Below are 13,538 nucleotides of genomic sequence, written 5' to 3'. Positions count from 1 at the left end.
GCCATGCTTCATTCATTCATTGTTTACAGAGCATCCACATGCTACCATCGTCCAATCATCATCAAGCTGAATTTTCTGGGTGCTGTTCCATCTCTTCTCAGATAACAAAAACTCAACGTTTTCCAAAAGAAAATAATAGCAGCGCAATCTCCACAGATGCAGATGCCTTTAGCATTTCTCTTCCCAAAAAAATTCAAAGGGTGGATAGCAAACCTATCACAGCTCAGGACACCTTCAGTATAATATCATAACATTTTAATCTTTTAATTATCACTAAAATACTTCTTCTGATTATATATTTTTGAAAGAAAGAAAGAAAGATTAAAAAACAAATTCTTTTTCAGTCACTGCTATTAATCCTGTTGCTAAAATGGCAGTGATCAAAAATGTGTTGTTTTTTTAAACACACCTCAGCACTATTGTAGCATAGTGTCATAGCACCACAGTAAATTACTATTATAACTCTGTGGTGTTCTAGTGCTACACCTTTCTTTTGCTATATATAAATATTTTAGTGTTAATTTAAAATATTGATTTTTTAAAAAGTAAATAAATGGGGGTCATAAATGGCACCCACCTCAAGGCTTATAGTACATGTGTGCAGAATTTAAAGTGCCCCACCTATGCTCTATGTCATGCCCATGGGTGTGAGTGGAATAAACCAGGGTGCACAGTTATCTATTTTAGTTATTAAATTTGTATCCCACACATCCTCCCAAAGGAGCCCAAGGCGGCAAACCCACAAGCGATAAAACATCTAAAAACAAGTGCAGTATAGATCCAGGCTAGGAAACATCTCTCTATAAAAGGTTGGTTGGAAGAGGAAGGACGGTGATGGACTGGGTATATAAGGGATTAGATCTGTCAGGTATCCTGTCCCCAAACTGAATAAAGCTTTATACACCAAAACCAGCACATTGAACTTAGTAGATGCTAAATACGCTGAATTACATTCTGAAGTATGATGCTTTTTTATTTTAAAGCATTCTAGGCCCACTTAATTTCCCAATGGAACTCAAACTGGATTAACCAATCAGATCGTCACAGAATAAATACCAATAGCCACGCCCCCCCATTAAACCCAGTCAGAACATACATGTAAGAAGCAAAACAAATCTCACAAATTCCAAAGCACGAGTCAGAAACTCTCGACAACAAAAAGATCATTCAGTCCAAAGGCCCTTTTCAAAAAGCCAGGTCTTCATCAACCGCCTGAAGAAATATTATGATAGCGCCTGACTCACTTCGCTCATTGGGACACATAGGGCAGAAGATTGGGAGACCACCAGTAGGTGGAGTTATAAGTAATTCTAGTTTTATACGCCATCTTCCTCCCTGTTGAGTTCTACAAGGATGACCCTGAGGTTAAGGAGGAGGAATCAGAGGCAGTGCCACCCACTGGATTGGCGGTCAGTAAGAAGTCAGGAATTTGAGGAATGGCTGAAGGCAGAAGTTGAGGAAGCAATGCCTCATTTGACACAATGGACCAGTTCCAATGCATGACTGCTTTTTCCTCTTCGTCTTCTACAAAAGACACACAAAGCATCTCAAACAGGTATTTTACAATGTTCTAACTGGCGTGCTGGATTATTTGCTTTGTTCCAGATCTCCATAAAATGAATTATTATCAGGCACAAAAGTAAGGTAATGTACCTGTGATAAAACACTATGTACTTGTGAAAAAAAGATCAGGGGCATGAAGTTTATTGTACACACTGAAGCTTTTTTACTTTCTAAAAGACCCAGATTTCTTCCTGCTTGGAAAATAAACAGAAACTCTACCCATTAAGCTTGTACAAATTTCTCATGGGCCCCAGTTTGTAATCCTTGGCTACAGAAAGGAGCTGTGGTGCCACAGTTCAACGAAAACGCAACTCTTGTCTTATTCTCCCAGCCACACATGAATGTAATCTTTTTACAGACTGCCCCTCTGCCAAAAGAGTAACCATGCCATTCTGGGTTCCCTTGCTTTTCAGGAAGTGCCGCTTATTCCGCTCTGAATTCATATTGCTAATTGAAAACAGTGTTTCCCAAACTGCATTCCGGAAAATTCAAGCTGCCAAGGAAACCCCAATCAGGGGTTCCTGAAAGAAAAGTTCAGTAACTGTGGACAAACTATCTGAAAGGACCATTTTGCACCACTACTGACCGTTCTCTTCAATGTCTGGCTGCAGAGTGTTCTAGCGCAGATGTAACGCTAAACCAGGCTATGGCCTCGTGCAATCCATTGCAGCACATCTGTTAGCAAAGCCATGGTTTGGCTTATCACGCCATCCAAACCGTGAGCCATGACCATTATTTGTTCTTGGTCTACAAGGTCCACCATTTGAAGGACTATCGGAAGACAGCCCTCTACTTTAAAGCATCCTTTATTTCAGGGATGGGGAACATGTGGTTCTCCAGGTGTTGTTGGACTACAACTCCCATCATTGCTGATCTCTAGCCATGCTGGCTGGGGCTGGTGGGAGTCTGGAGGGCCACAAGTTCCCTAACCCTGCTCTGTCTAAACAGGGATGTCCCATTTAAGTCAGATTTAAACATAAGGATCCATAAGAAAAGAGAGAAGGGCTCCTGAATTTGCTCCTCAAAAGTTAGCACCCAGAGAACCAATTGAGGAGGCACAGGTCACCTGGTCTTGTCTTCTCTACTATTGTGAGACATACTATATTTCTATTTAAATTATAGCAATGGTTTCTAAATTTGCATCTATACAGAAATTAGAAAATGAAATTTTAATGCAAATCTTGTCCTCTTTTCTGGTGAGGCAAAGTGGCCTAAAAAAGGGAAGCCATGCTGTAAGCAAAATGATCTCAGCAGGGTAAAGGAGTGAGGCCTTTAAAAGCTCTAGTAATGTGTGACTGTGCCCCCTGGTTTGAGTGTTGATTACTAATTCTGAGAGGCAGAACAGAAAGCAGAGTTTGCGACACAAAATGGCACCAAACCAGAACTTTGGCACCAGTTTGCAGTCAATCAGACAAGGTTGGGTTTGTGGTTATACCTATGGTCCCCAGTTTGAGTGCCGGTGACTTACGTTGCGGAGGGGGGCACAAAATGCGGGTTTTGTGGCACAAAACTAGCACAAAACTTTGATGCCGCTTTGGAGACCATCAGACAAGATTGGGTTTTTTGGCATTAGCTTGTGACCCCGATTTGCTGTGTAAATTCCTCAGTTTGGGGGGGGCGGTGGCATGAAACGCAGGGTTCACAGCACAAAACTAGCACTAAACTTGGGGGGGGGCTATGAAATTTTGGGGTCACGTGTTAGTGGAGCTGCCTTTACAGCGTTGCCTCTTTACGTTGTGGATTCGCTTTTAAGAAATTGCATCAACAGTTTTCATTTTGATGAGGTTTTAATTTTCCATAAGGAGGTAGTCTTTTCTTTTTAAAGGCTATTATGTTTCTAAAGAAATACGATTCTGGAGGCTGAATCAATGTTATTGCAAATCTAAGACAGCTGATCTGCTTGCTTGTTTCTTTTCCTCCTCCCTTCGCAGTATTTCCAGTAACGATCTCAAAGGTGAAGCCAGCTTATTCCTATTGCTGCCACCACTTCACCCAGTTGTGCCACTAGGCAGAAAAGCATATCTCAAAGCTCATTGTTCTATGGGTCACCAACTCTTTGTTTGCATGTAGGAGGTCTCAGGAAATACAGGCTTCTAAGCGGCCTCTTAACAGCTCTTAGCAAGAATCTTTTAAAGTTCGGATTTGTTTACTTAGCATTTCCCCCTATTCAGAAAGCCACAAGGGCAGTTCCAGCAATTGAACATTAATCTTGCTTCCTGATCTTTTCTTCTGACAGACTTGCAAATAAAAGGTTCTCATCACTTTCCTTTCTAAACAGGGGATGCCATGTTTATCATTTGTCCTCAGGTAGAGATGCAAAAACAAACGTACAGGCATCTTACAGTATCATCCCTTTCGTCATTTCCCCCAATCTCTGGCATGCAAGTCTACCACTGATTTTTTATTTTAAGGCTCTTGTGTTAACACACATCTCTGTTGGGTACCTTGGTGTGTGAACCTGCCACCCACTTTTCCTTTTAAACACACCTCCTACCTAAAGAGGAGGGGCATCTTTCCCCAGAGATAAACCAGGCAATGTCCTTGAATGTTATTGAATTAAAATTTAATATGGCACGTTCACATATGAGGGTTCCCAAAAGACAGGTGTGCAACACTTAGGGGTCATTCAGACTTCATTCTGTGCCATGTTTCTGTGCCATGCTTTAAAGCTCCATGTCTGAGAATTTTTATTTTTGGTCCCAGTACTTTCCCTGGGAAAACCTGAATAAAAACCTAGCAGTTTGAAAGCACATCAAAAAGTGCAGGTAGATAAATAGATACTGCTCAGGCAGTAAGGTAAACGGCGTTTCTGTGCACTGCTCTGGTTTCAGTGTTCCATTGCACCAGAAGTGGCTTAGTCATGCTGGCCACATGACCCGAAAAAAACTGTCTGCGGACAAATGCCGGCTCCCTTGGCCTGTAAAGCGAGATGAGCGCCGCAACCCCAGAGTTGTCTGCGACTGGACTTAACCATCAGGGGTCCTTTACCTTTACCTTTTTACAGCTGAATCGGAGCACATGGAAACTGGGTTTTCCATAGATATCTGCTCCAATTCAGCAGTAAAAAGCAGATTTTCCCAGGGAAAGCACCAGAGCAACAAGCAAAAACAAAAAAACCCCACTTCGACACAGAGCTTTAAATCGCAGACCTGTGCCTGGACAGCGCAATACAAGAAGAACTGTGGCTGAGCCCTTCCTTACACACGGCAGTAATTCCGATGGCATGATCCCACAAAGGTTGGAAGCAAATAACGCCAACACACACACACACACAACTTTGCAAGTTCCAGTCTCATCTAGGAATGCATGAGCATTCTTAACTAGCTAGAACCTTCCTCTATTGCAGTCTCTCCTTTCCCTTTCCCTCCCAAGGGCCTGGAAGGGGAAGTCTTCGTATCCCCAAATGAGAAGTAATACTATTTGCATCCCTTTCTACATTTGAACCTCCAGGCCAAAGGTTTTCCCCACCCCTGCTTTAGATGCCGCAATCCCCACTTGCAGCTCTCCATTTAATCCATGCCAAGGCATCAATGTGTAGCTCTCAGCTTCATTCTTGCCCAGACAGGACTCCTATGTGACAGTACAACTTATTCAATTTTTTAAAAAGGATTTTTATTTATACAGCCAAGAAAGAAGAACAATGCCAGAGGAAATAGTCCTATGTAAACTAACCGCATATAGCTTTAGCACGGAGGACATCCCTTTCATGCCATCAAAGACAACAAAAAATATGAAAGAAGCACTCCCAAGATATTTTTCTGCCTGCCTTTTGCACTGTTCGCGCCATGATGTGCTCAGAGGAGAAACCTGCAATGTAGCACATTACTTTCCAAAGTATTTGATCTAAAGGCCCATTTTCAAATTATGTAGATGATGCTTTTTGAAGCACAGCATGTTTAAAATACATTTTTAACAGAGCCCAGTAGGGTTCAAATTGCAGGCAGCTGCAGTGTTTTTGCAGGAAAGCAAAGTGCAGATGCGATGGAGCCACACATCAAGTGAAATGTTATTATATTAACAACAGCTAGATTGCAGAGTAACATTAGGGTTCATTTTGTTTTAATATCTTGTTTCTAAGATCAGGTATTTCCACTAAAATTGATTGGTGTATCCATGTGGCCTAAAAAGAAGGAACAGAATATTTGAAGTCAGCATATTTAGGGAAATATGCCTCTCTTGGTAGATGCATGCTGCCGCACATACATGCCTACCAATGCCTAGATGAAACATGGGACACCCGTACCCAAATCTTGACCCAAATGTCCAAATTTGTGAGGATGTTGGGTCTGCCTGCAGCTTCCCTGTGTTGTGAGCCTTTGAGAACAGCAACTCGCCACTTCTAAGCTGGAGGTAGGGAAACTTCCTTCCGCCCCATGGGCCAGATCCTTATCCTTATCCTCATAGGTCAGCTTTGACAGGTGTGCCTGGAAGGGCCGGTCATTGTTTCTGCAGGAATGCTGCTGCAAACCCCCGCCAGAACCAGAAAAGGGCTTTGCATTGGACTCCCCTGTTGAAATGGTGTCCATGCAGACCCTGGAATCCTGCCGAACTGAGCAGGATTTAACCCCCGCTCATCAGCTGATGATTGGGGGTTGAATCCTGCTGAACTCACCTGTACCTGCTCCACACAGCCAGTGCAGGATTTCACTGCATTCTCCTGCACATCATGAGTGATGTCAGCTGATGGCTGGGTGGGTGTGGTTTGCGGAATATGGTCTTGCGAGTCAAATTAGACCCCATTGGTGGGCCAAGACTGGCCCACAGACCAGCTATTGCCCACCTCTGTTCTCAGTGAAGTACCCACAGGCCATATATTGGCTCTACCCATGCAGGCTGGCCAATGAGACGAGTATAAAAGGGGTTCCTGTTTCAGCTGATGTGAAAGACTTATTGAGCAAGAAGTCCCTGTGTCCTCTCCAAATGAGGAACCGTCCCACAACAGATGGGCGTGTGTGCAAGAAGACAGAAGAGGGAGGGGAAATTACATTGCACAGTCAAAAGCCCTTGTGCTGGCACCACTGGATATCACCCAGGGTTTGTTTATTTACCGTATTGGCCGGAATATAAGCCGCACTTTGTTTTTCCAAATTCCAGTTGTGAAAAGTTAAAGTGCGGCCTATATTCACGACCTTACGGTATCGCTGCTGAAACAGCTGCCACGGGGGGTGTGGGACAATGGCGCCTGTCCTGACCGTGTCACCCAAACCTCCGCCGGCAAAGTGTGGCAGCTCCCCCACACCAGGAAGCAGCCCAGGAGTGCAGGGCAACAGCATGCAACCCACCCGGCGCTCCCAAGCCTCCGCCGGCGCTGGCTTGGGGAGGTAGTGCCGGAAGATTGTAGCATCAGGAGGCGGGTGTGCAGCGTGCTCGGAACCAAGTGCTGGCGCTGGCTTGGGGAGCGGGCCACCAAGCGCCGGCTGCCCCCTGTTCAGGGCGGTAGAGCCAGGAGGCAGGCCGCACCCGCAAATAAGCCTTGAATTTTAAAGGTGCAGCTTATTTGTGGGTGCATCTTATATTCGGGCCAATATGGTATTTAGCCTATTTCCATGGTGCGATTTTGCTAAAATCCAGGGGTGTCTGAGGAGTTCGTTCTTTGCAAATCTTGGTGCAAACTATGCTGTCCCGTAACTCCCAGACTAATGTGCATATCAGGAAGCCACTACCCATTGGATTTCAGGCTCTTCCCAATGTTTTCATGCATTTCTCAAGAGACGGTGCACTTGGTGGAGAGAGAACACATTTTGGAAATGTGTCTTTTGTGAGAAAGTAGTATTTAAATGTGTGTTTATTACAACAACAACAACAACAAAAATAATGAAGATTTTCATAAAACTCAGATCAAAAGTAGAATAGCACAGACTTAGAAGCGTAGAGTTGGAAGGGACCACAAGGGTCATCTAGTCCAACCCCCTGCAATGCAAGAATTTTCGGCCCAACATGGGGCTCAAACCCACAACCCTGAGATGAAGAGTCTCATGCTCTACCAACTGAGCTATCCCAGCTTGGCTTGTAAATGAACAGATGCAAAAACCAACCCAGGATGGAAATAGACTACCAAAAACCCCTACCAAGAAACATAAGCGGTTTATGGGCCACTCCTCACACAAGAAATGACATTTGAACTTTAACCAAGGATATATAGTTTCTGTTACTAAAAGCAGGGGATTCCATCTCAGCAGGCCCACGTGAACTCCATGTGCAACATTCAAAACACTGACAGGCGAGGAAAATTCGCTCCATAAATTTATATAGGAAAACAAGCTTTTCAAGACTACGAGAACAGCTGCAAGGGAACTTCTAACATCGTGGGTGTAGACATCCTAGCATCAAACGTTTGGCTCAGTTTGCATAATTAGGCAGTGTGGCTGAACCTGTAGTAGCACAGAAAAACCAGAGGAGGAAGAAAGTGACGACCATCTCTATTCTGGGAGACTGTTCACTCATGCTAAGCTATGGTTGGAGGTTGGATGGCGGCTAACAGATTGAGGTTGAATCCTGACAAGACAGAAGTACTGTTTCTGGGGGACAGGAGGTGGGCAGGTGTGGGAGACTCCCTGATCCTGAATGGGGCCTTCTCGGTAGTGGCGCCCGCCGTGTGGAACGCCCTCCCACCAGACGTCAAAGAGAAAAATAACTACCAAACTTTTAGAAGACATCTAAAGGCAGCCCTGTTTAGGGAAGATTTTAAAGTTTAATAGATTATTGTATTTTAGTGTTTTGTTAGAAGCCGCCCAGAGTGGCTGGGGGGACCCAGCCAGATGGGCAGGGTATAAATAACAAATTATTATTATATTATTATTATTATGGTTTGGCTTAGTGTGGTGAACAAACCAGGTCAAGGTCTGGGAGAAATTTATCTGCTCATTTAATTTATACCTTACCCTCCCATCAAAACAGGTCCCCAAGATGACTTACAAACTGATAAAACCCAAGGCATGTAATCTTTAAATGTCAAGATACGAAACGTATCGGAAGAGTTGTTCCATATGTACATGTTTTTATATATCACATGCCCCGGGACAAGGTCTGGGCCAGGACATTAGCACTCCATTTTAGTTGTCCCGTAGGCAGGAACATCTACTTAAAGAGCAAAAGGGTTAGGAATTTTAAAAGCTTAACAACGCAGGAAAAGGTCCAGTATGGCAGTGAAACTGTACACAAATCTCAGCAGAAAATGTCATTTTAACATCCTTCCTTCCTTAACCTATCTGTAGCACTTTAGAACTTCAGTTTTTAAAACACACAAATATCACATTCACATGAATCATCATGGTTATTTATTATCATTAAACTCACTAGCCAAGGCTAAAGGGGAAGAGACAACTTAAGACAAATATGAGAATGTTATAGATCATTTCAGCTGTCTCAGTCCTGCAATAAAAACTTTTAATGTGTTCCCATCCTTCATCTTTCCAGCCCAGGTTTTATTGGTTTGGATTATTTTTGCGTAGGTTTCAGCGCTGTACCAAGCTGTACCTTTGGCCTTTGTAATAAAGAAGCACTTTCCTTTTTAAACTGCAGCTATGAAACTTGGTTGCTACAACAGGCAAATCAGTTAAATAAGCTGGTAGAGTAATAATATCTCTGTTAAACTTCTGTCTGCCTCCAGAGCAAATCTGCTGCTCTGTAAACCTTCCTGGAGTTGAAACCGACTACAACTTGGCTTAAAATTATTGGATCAAACAGGGGAAAGATCCACACCATGGATTTAAAGACCATCCAGTGCACATTTAAAGCATATCCCCCAAACCCTGGGAACCGTAGTACTGGGAATTGTATGCTTAAAATATCCTTTAGATGCCCTCCAATGTATGTGGTGGCCGTGCCCAGACTCTTCCTCTAAAACTCAGTGCTCCTGAAGGAAGTCTGCACATCCAAGATGCAGATGTGTGTCGTTTCATGCTACCTCCTAAGAGAGAAGTTCCAGGGCAACCTTCACAGGGTCAGTTTCCTTGTTATGACAGGAGACTTGTGGGGCTTCTCAGAGCTGTCTAGTGCCCATTGGGACTGGTGAGGCAGAAGGCAGGTTGCCCAGAAAGCAGAGCCGGAACCAATGACACTTGGAGCCAACTAAGTCTAGTTATGTCCCCATCCTCGTCCCTGCTGAGTTCTTCAAGGGCAACACTAAGACGAAGGAGGTGGAGCTAGGGGCAATGACAGTTGGACTCAACTACTTTGGGTTTTTACCCTCAACCTTCTCCCTTCTTAGTTCTACAAGGGCAATGCTGAGATTAAGGAGGAGGCAGTCTCACCCCCTAGACCAGTTACAAGCAAGAAGACAGGCAGGTGGGGAATGACTGAAAGCAGACAGAGGTTGGTGGAGCATTTCGTCAGTCACCTAATGGACCAGCCTCTATTGAATTGCACATGTGTGAACACCACCAGTCCATTTTTTTGGAATTGGGGAGGGCTGGAGTTCCTCCTTCCCCATCTTGCTTTCTCTGCCATCAGCAAGGTTTTAGCTTTGTAGAAATGACTACGATACGATACGATACGATACGATACGATACGATACGATAATCTTTATTGTCATTGTCCCAAACAGAACAATGAAATTGAAAAATCTATATAAGACATTCAGAAACCAACAAGCCTACTATCCCAGCTATCCCAACCTGGTTAGCCCCCTAAAAACTCTGATACCCCATTTTTAAATACAATATACACCCATAGCGACTACTTACACTGCGTTTAAAAACCAAACTCGCATTTGGATAGAAACTGTTTCTCAGGCGGGTAGTCCTAGTTTTTATAACCCTGTATCTTCTTTCAGAAGACAGAAGCTGAAAGAGATCATTGCCGGGGTGCGTACTATCCTGCGCTATCTCTGCAGCTTTCTTATGGCACCTGGAAGCATAGATGTGATCCAAGGTGGGAAGAGTGCACCCAATTATTCTCTCCACATCAGTTGAATTTATAGGTGTCATTGTTTCATCCTTATAAGCGTTCACTTAATTAAGTGTGATCTACTTATAAAATTAGCCCAAAGAAGGGGGACTACCTTGGGCCTTTCCTTTTCTTTATGTTGTATCATTTATTTAATTGTAAGCTTTCAAGGCAGGCCTGTGGTGGCTTCTTCCTTTAAATAACTGTGTATGGCACATAGCTATTGAAGGCACTTTTAAAATAAACAACGTGTCCTAGGAAATAACATATTATTACGTTGTAAGGAGTGCTCTAGTTTCTCTTTTCACAACGGACATATAAAGTCACCTGGGAATGCAGAAGCCAAGACCAGTTTTCTGCCTGGAAGGGGATGTTCCAAGAGAGATGCCTTGAAGGGCTTCTGAAGTTTGTTCAATTGCTTCCAAACGAGGCAGGATATTAAGGCAACTTTTAACCATAGTTTCATATCCAGGCTTGTTTAGAAGCCATTAACCATAGTTGTGCTGGGCTCACACGTAATAGCAAGCTGTGGTTAAGAGTTGAATTCCCACTTGTTCTGCCACTTGTGTCTGGGGAGGACCAAAGCAGTAAGAAGAGGTCCACCTGTTCATGCATGGTGCTTGTGCATAAGCAGGTGAACTAATGCCAGTGTACTAGAAGATGCAAAGATCACCAGTGTTGAAGCAATGATTCTTCAACAACAACTTCGTTGGACTGGTCATGTTGTGTGGATGCCTGATTATTGTCTTCCAAAGCAGCTACTCTATTCCAAACTTAAAAATGGAAAGTGTACTGCTGGTGGTCAACAAAAGAGGTTCAAAGACTCTCTCAAAGCAAATCCTAAAAAATGTAGTATAAACACCGACAACTGGGAAACACTGGCCTGTGAGCGCTCCAATTGGAGAACAGCCTTTGCCAAAGGTGTCATGGGTTTTGAAGACACTCAAACTCAGGGAGGGAGAAACGTGCTAAGAGGAAGGCATGCTTGGCAAACCCTCACCATGATCAACTCCCTCCCGGAAACCTATGTCCCCACCGTGGAAGGACGTGTGGATCCAGAATTGGCCTCCTCAGTCACTTACGGACTCACTGCTAAATCCCTGTTTTGGAAGACAATCTTACTTGGCTACAAGTGATCGCCAAAGAAGAAGACTATGTGTGGACGGTGCTTCAAACTAGCTGGCTATTATTATTATTATTATTATTATTGTTATTATTACAGTGGTACCTCGGGTTAAGTACTTAATTCGTTCTGGAGGTCCGTTCTTAGCCTGAAACTGTTCTTAACCTGAAGCACCACTTTAGCTAATGGGGTCTCCCGCTGCTGCCAAGGCGCCGGAGCACAATTTCTGTTCTCATCCTGAAGCAAAGTTCTTAACCCGAGGTAATATTTCTGGGTTAGCGGAGTCTGTAACCTGAAGCGTATGTAACCTGAAGCTTATGTAACCCAAGGTACCACTGTATGATGATGATGATGATGAAGATCCAATGGGCATCAGCCACCATGGCATACAGCCCTCAACTGGATTGGGGTCATTGCTTATTTGTAACTGAACTTATCAAAGGCCAGAACATTAATCCTTGCAAATAATTCTGCTCTTTCTCTCTCTCACACCCCTTCTCCAGTAGCTTCCCCAATGGCTGCAGAAAAGTTTCCAAAACTGTACAAGAGACCCTTTTAGGCAGGGTGTGGGAGTCCTACGCTCCACTACAGAGCGGTCCAACTGAATAGCCAGCACGATCGGCATTTTTGGGGGGAAATGCAATGAATCAGCGTTATCACAAATGAGCAAATAAAGAGTTCATTCAGGTTTTTTTGTGTGTGTTTAACTTAAACAGATTTTTTTTTTTGTACAATGTAAAGCAAAACAGAGCCAAAGATTTTGCAACACTGTAAAACTTCCAGAAACCAAATTCCCTCCCTAAAAACAGATGGTTATTATTTAAAAGGGGTGTTAGATTACGCACATACATTGGCTATTTCAGCACCTGCAGGAAACAGACTTCTTGTACCTTTTGCAGCCCTCACCAGTGCAAGGAACGAAAAGGGGGCTTGTTGTTTTTCATGGGGTGTTTTCCCATTAGACATTCCTTTTACTGGGTTCAAGCCACAGTACTGGGTAATCCATATGGTTACTATCAAGTGGGAATAACTTTTCTGCATTATTATTTTTAAATACGCCCATCTTGTTTATACAGTTATGCTATACACTTTGCGCTTAGAAATATTTTTAGCCTGATATCTGGATCTATCCCTAAGTCTCATTAATTAACAGAAAGCAACAGTGTGGCAAAGCCCACAAACCAAGAAGACAGCCGCTTCGACTCAAGAAGAGAAAGTATAAAGTAGGAGCAGATCCAGGAGGAGAGGATGGGTGCAAAAGCATGTATGCCCCAATACTAATAATAACAATAATGTATTACTTATACCCCAACCATCCAACTGGGTTGCCCCAGCAATAAAATGGGTGCATGTAGGATAGATGGCACTGGAACATTCATCATAATTTGCTCACACAAAGCTTGCATGGTGGTTAGATTATGTCTGGTCTTTATTGAGCATTTGTTCTGACTGGTTTGCAGGGAGGTTATATGACAATGAGCATTCATCCCACATTTATCGCAATTTGCTTGCAGGGTGTTTATACATGTTCCTGCTAATCATTTGTTCATCCCAATACTTTACAGTGTATTTCCCCATCACTCTCCAAACTGCAAAAAGACATTCTTAAAACATTGATATATATTTTTTACACGTAGGGCAGGAGAACACTTTAATCCACTGGGCAAAACTAAAGTTATGGTATGCACTTGAATCCCCCCTGTAAAGTACCGAGAGTCCGTACACACCTGCTGTCAGCACACCTCAATAGACTAATGTTTGTGAGGAGTCTATAGGGCAGGATGGGCACCACATAAATCAGGTGATTTGCCGTAGGCTGACAAAGCTTTATGACTCTCAGTTGGTCAATAACAGCAACAACGAAAAGGGGACAGAGAGAGGGAGAGAGAGAGAGAACCCTTAATTAGGCTGCTGAATTGAAGCTTTAGAGCCAGGGGTTGGAACTGACCACCAAGTCTCAACTAGG

At 43.4% G+C, this 13,538-nt stretch overlaps 1 protein-coding gene across 7 annotated transcripts in view; it reads right to left on the bottom strand.

The window, feature by feature from the left end:
- Positions 1-13,538, bottom strand: part of PDZD2 (PDZ domain containing 2) — a 233,036-nt gene that overhangs the window by 43,729 nt on the left and 175,769 nt on the right. The window lies entirely within an intron of this gene.

Source organism: Podarcis muralis, chromosome 11 (assembly GCF_964188315.1).
Source record: "Podarcis muralis chromosome 11, rPodMur119.hap1.1, whole genome shotgun sequence".
Taxonomy (NCBI): Eukaryota; Metazoa; Chordata; class Lepidosauria; order Squamata; family Lacertidae; genus Podarcis; species Podarcis muralis.
The sequence above is the reverse complement of the archived record's forward strand: the minus strand, read 5'-3'. Positions and strand labels throughout refer to the sequence as shown.